Raw genomic sequence first — 6,000 nt, 5'->3', positions numbered from 1 at the left:
CTTCTAATTTTCTCCAAACTTAGACATGACATAATGGAGGAGAGCCAATAAAAAACCATATGGGGATTAGAGCCTTTCCAGTATAACAAGCTCTAGAGTGAATAAACTTTTATTACAAAAATCAAAAAAGGATGGAGGACTGGTCTTACCAAACGTTAGATTTTATTATTGGGCAATTAATATTCATTATATTACTTTTTGGATTTAAGATATAGATGACCAGAATCGCTCTTCATGGTTACAGTTGGAGGAAAATTCAGTAATGGGGTTTTCTTCAGCTTCTTAATTAGGAGCTCCTCTTCTGTTTTCGTTCTCCAGAATAGGCAGACAAGCTCTCAACCCTATTGTTAAACATACATTAAAAATCTGGTTTCAGTTTCATAGATTTTTTGAATTAAATAATTTTCTACCCTCTAGTAATATTTATTCTAATTTTTTTTAAACCATCAACTCTGGATAAGGCTTTTTCAACATGAAAATTAAGGGAATAAAAACTTTTTAAGATTTGTTCTTGCAGGATTGTTTGTCTTTTTCACAGTTAGTGGATAAATATGACATCTCTAATGCACATTTTTTAGATAGTTACAGGTTAGGAATTTTTTAAGTGATTTTTTACCGAATTATCCCTTAGCTCACTACTCTTCAAATTTGGCTTATGCTATTTTTCAGTTTAAACCATTTCAAAAATGATTAAAAGCTACCATTTATAAACAGTTAATGAATGCTCACATGTCACCTAATGATAGGGTTCAACGCACTTGGGAAATAGAAATTCAACATTCACTTTCAGATGATCAATGGAGTAAAATTTATTATCTAGTCAATAATTCATCTGTCTGTGCACACTATTCCTTAATTCAGTTTAAGGTAATGCACAGGGCCCATATGTCCAAAGATAAATGGGTGCATACTTTTCCTAATATAACCCCTATTTTTGATAGATGTAATGCAGATGTGGCTACTCTAACTCATATGTTTTGGTCCTGTGTAGGCTTAAGTAAGTTTTGGAGGGATGCGTTTAGAATATTATCTAAAGTTATAGATGTGGATGTTCAACCCAACTCACTTACGGCAATTTTTGGGATCATTCCAGAGGAAGTAAGGCAGAGTGTCTGCTCCCACTCAACATGTGATAGCCTTTTTAACTTTACTGGTAAGGACAGCTATCTTGTTATATTGGAAAGACTCTAATCCACCTATGGTTTTTTATTGGTTCTCCTCCATTATGTCATGTCTAAGTTTGGAGAAAATTAGAAGCCGGATGTTTGATACATCTTTTAATTTTGAGCAAGTCTGGTGACTCTTTATTCAATATTTTCATATGATTTAATTTATTTTTCTTTATTTTCTTTACGGAAAACCCTTATCCGTGAAGGTCCAGGAGTGACTGGAAGGATGTTTTCTCTTTCTTTTTCTAATTTTATCCTCAAATGGACTGCCCAATCTTTCTCTTTTTTTTTGTTCCAGTTTAGTTTAGTGGGTTTTTTTGGTTCCTTTTTTTTAAAAAAAAAACAGGTTGGGCAAGGATTTATGACATGGGGGTGTGGGGGCAACATGAGGAAATTATAATTACATAAGGCTTACAAAAGCTGTGGGGAAAATGTAGAATTACTCAATATAGACTGGCTTTTTGGAAATAGACTTCCCCAGACAAAATTCATTTTCACTCAGCATTAATCACTGTCAAAATCTGACTCACTATCAGCAAAACCCAAGCTCTGAAGATTTGACTACAGGAGAAAGAGATCGGAGGTTCATCAGCCAGTCCTCATTAGTGGATCATAGGTGGAGAGGGTCAGTAACTGTGAATTCCTTTGTGTTATTATATCAGAGGATCTGTCCTGGAACAAGGGGAGTAGATCCTAAAATCTGAGATGCAAAGGAGCTTTGGAATCCTTGTCCAAAACACCCTAAAGTTGTACTTGCAGGTTGAATCTGTGGTGAGGAAAGCAAAGGCAATGTTAACATTCATTTCAAGAGGCCTAGAATACAAGAGCAGGGGTGTGATGCTGAGGCACTGGTGAGGCCTCACCTTGGGTTTTATGAACAGGTTTGGGCTCCTTATCGAAGAGAAGATATGCTGGCTTTGGAGAGGGTTCAAAGGAGGTTCACAAGGATAATTCTGGGGATGAAAGGATTATCATATGAGGATGTTTGATGGCTCTGGGTTGGTACTTGCAGGAACTTAGAAGAATGAGGGGTGATTCTAATTGAAACCTTTCAAATGTTGAAAGGCCTAGACAGAGTAGATGTGGAAAGGATGCCAATGGTGGGGGAAATCTGGGATAAGAGGCCACAAGCTCAGGATAGAGGGGCATACATTTAAAACAGAGATATGGAGAAAGTTCTTTAGCCAGAGGGTGGTAGATTTGTGGAATTTATTACCACAGGCAGCTGTAGAGGCCAGGTTGTGGGTGTATTTAAGACAGTGATTGATAGGTTCTTGATCACCCTGAAAGTTATGGGATAATGCCAGGGAGTGGAGATGAGAAGGGGAAACAAAAGGATCAGCCATAATTGAATGGCGGAGCAGATTTGATGGGCCAAATGACCTAATTCTTCTCCTTTGCCTTATGATCTGATGAAACAACAAGTAAGTGCCATTACAAAGAAGGCACCTCTACCTTAGAAGTTTGCACAAGTTCGGTATGCCATCTAAAACTTTGACAAATTCCTATAGAGGCACAGTGGAAAGTATCCTTACTGGTTGCATCATAGACTGGTTTGGAAGCACCAATGCCCTTGAATGGAGAAGCCTACAAAATGTGGTGGATACAGCTCAGCCCAATGCAGAAAAAGCCCACCCCTCCATTGTGCACATTTATAAGGAGCATGGTCAAAAGAAAGAGTTATCCATCATCAAGGACCTCCATCATCCAGACCATTATCTCTTCTCCCTGCTGACATTGGAAACAAGATATAGGAGCCTTGGGCCTCACACCAACAGGTTCCGGAACAGTTATTTCCCCTAAACCACCAGGCTCCTGAACAAGTGTGGATAATTTCACCCATCTCAACTCTGAACTGATTGCACAACCAATGGATTCACTTTCTAGCACTCTGCAACTCATGTTCTCAGAATTATTTGTTTTCTGATCTATTTATTCTAATTATTAGTTGTATTTACACGTTGGTAGTTTGTTGGCCATTGTGTATAATTTCTCACTGATTCTATTGTATTTCTTTTTTTTTAAGTTTTCAACAAATTTAATAAAAAATGTCCTTCGGTTGTTGAGTAGTCTAAAGTGATTAAAATAGCGACAGCCTGGAGGAGGAGTCAGATCGTCAGGCGCATACTGAGGTGAATCGTCATGACAATATAATGACTGCGTCCTGGTCCTTTTAGTTGGAGGTGCATCGCCATTTCCTTCCTCCTCACCTTCATCGTCATCATCATCTTCATACAAACTGCAGTGAGGAGCGGTCACCGTGAACCCACCGGAGCTGGAGGCCGTCCTGTCGGTGTCTGCCTGCTTCTCCTGCAGGACCACGTATTTCTTGATTCTACTGTGTATGCATGCAAGAAAATGAATCTCAGGGCAGTAAATGGTGACATACTGTTTATGTACTTTAATAATAAATTTACTTTGAACTTTGAAAATTCTAATTGAACAAGTTGAGGCCTTTAAGATGGTTCAGCTACAGACCAAGGCAAGGAGGAAACCAGACCAAGAGAAAGCAGAGCATGTGGTGTATGGAAATCAAAAGAAAGTGCAGATGCTGGAAAACAGGAATAAAAACTTTAAAAGTTATGAAAAACTCAACTGGTGAGGCAGCATCTGTGAGAAAGAGGAACAGTTAGTTTCAGTTCAAAGACCTTAGAAACATTTGGTTAGAAACATTCCAGTTCAAAGACCTTTCAGCAAAGCATTTGACAGATTCCAGTTTGATATCAAGTCCTACCAAAATCTTACAGTAATCTCTATTTTTTCTCAGCTTGCATTATGATTACTATCTCCTTGATGATACCACACAGATCACTAAAATCAAAATAGAAATAAGGAAAGCAAAGAAGGACAGAGACTGAAAGCAAACATACACGAGAACACAGAAATATCCTTTTGGCCGGTGGATGAGAAAAAGGATCGTGAAGTGAAATTGTGCAGAGACCAAAGGAGAAATCTACTCATGAAGCCAGAGTTCATGACTTACATATTAAATAGTTAAATTGCTTAAGTCTTCAACAAGGAAATAAGGTGTTGTTGGAGTCTCAGCAAAGGAAGATGTAGTCGAGATTCAGCATCAGCAAAAAATTGATAAAGTGAATGAAATATAAAAGTAAAACATCAACAGAAAATACTGGAACAGCTCAGCTGATTCTGATGAAAGATAACTCTATTTTTCTTTCCATAGATGGTAACTCGTATGGTTCAAGAACCAACTGATCTTCTGAGTTCCCCCAGCATTTTGTGGGTGTTGGGGTGTGTCATAGATTTCTAACATAATTAAGGGAGGACTGCAAATTTGCAAATTTTATGCCTTTGTTTGAAAACAGATGTGGTGATAAGCTGGATAGCTACAAACCAATCAGCTTAACCTTGATGGTGCAGGAAGTTCCTGGAATAATATATTTAATAATTACTTGGATAAGACCATAAGTCATAGGAGCAGAATTAGGTCATTTGGCCCATCAAGTATGCTCCGCCATTCAATCATGGCTTGATCCTTTCTTCACCTCTTCAGCCCCGTTCCCTGGCCTTCTCGTAACTTTTGATGCTGTGGCCAATCCAGAACCTTTCAATCTCTGCCTTAAATACACCCAACAACCTGGCCTCCACGGCTGCCTGTGGTAACAAATTCACCACCCTGCAGTCTAACTAACGTCTTATAACACCTCAGCAGCACATCTTGCTTTTGTATTCCATTCCTCTTGAAATGAATGCTAACATGCCCTCTTCTCATTACTACCATCAGGGAGAAAGTACACGCAGTCAGCAGTTCAGAAACAGATTCTTTACCTCCCGCATCAGATTTCTGTACAGTCCATATGCCTTTTGTATGCCTTTTATTTGCATTATTTATTTGTTTTGTAATTTTAATTTTAGTGTCATTACACCGTACTGCTGCCACAAAACAACAAATTTCTCATTACAGTGATAATAAACCTGTTTTATTTTCCTTCTTTACAACTGACTGAACCTGCAAGTTAACCGTGAGGGAATTCTAAACTTAGACTGCTAAATTTCTTCGCACCTCTGATTACTGAATTTTCTCATTATTAAAAACAACTAGTCTACATCTTTATTCTTCCTCCAAAGTGTGTAACTCCACACTTCCTTACTTTGTATTCCATCTGCCATTTCTTTGACCTCTCCCCCAACCCAGTTAAATCATTCTGCAGGCTCCCAACGTCTGCAACTCAACTTGTTAGTCTACCTGTTTTGGAAGTATGTGCAAACTTGGCTACAATGCCACCAATCCCTTCATCCATACAATTAACGTGTAAAGTGAAAAACTGTGGTCCCAGCACTGACCCTTGTGGAACTCAGTTTTCACAAGAGTTACTCTGATGCATAAATATACTCGTGCACATGACAATAAATTTGACTTTGATACTTTGAAGGAAGCATATTTCATTAGGCAGGGCATAGAATTTAAGGGCAGAGAAGATATGATACAGTTTAATTTAACATTGACAAGACTGTATGGAAAACTGTGTGCAGTTTTGGCCACTTTAATGCAGAAAGGAAGTGATTTCTCTGGACAGGTCAGAGGAGATTGATGAGCATGTTGGTTGGGATGAAATGTTTCAATTCTGAGAAGACACTGCATACACTGAGTTTAATTCCCTTGGAGCTGAGGGGACACCAGATAGAAAGGGTACATAGTAGAAAACTATTGCCCACAGCAGAGCTGGCCATAACCAGACAGCACTGGTTAAAGTAAGGAGTATGATATTTAGAAGGGATCTAAGGAGAACTTTTTTCACTCAGAGAATGGTTGGAAGCTAGAACTGGCAGGGGAGTTAAAGAAATAGCATTAAAGAAATATTCGGAAAAC

This window comes from Hypanus sabinus, chromosome 10 (genome assembly GCF_030144855.1).
Source record: "Hypanus sabinus isolate sHypSab1 chromosome 10, sHypSab1.hap1, whole genome shotgun sequence".
In the NCBI taxonomy this organism is placed as follows: domain Eukaryota; kingdom Metazoa; phylum Chordata; class Chondrichthyes; order Myliobatiformes; family Dasyatidae; genus Hypanus; species Hypanus sabinus.
Note: the sequence above shows the minus strand (reverse complement) of the source record.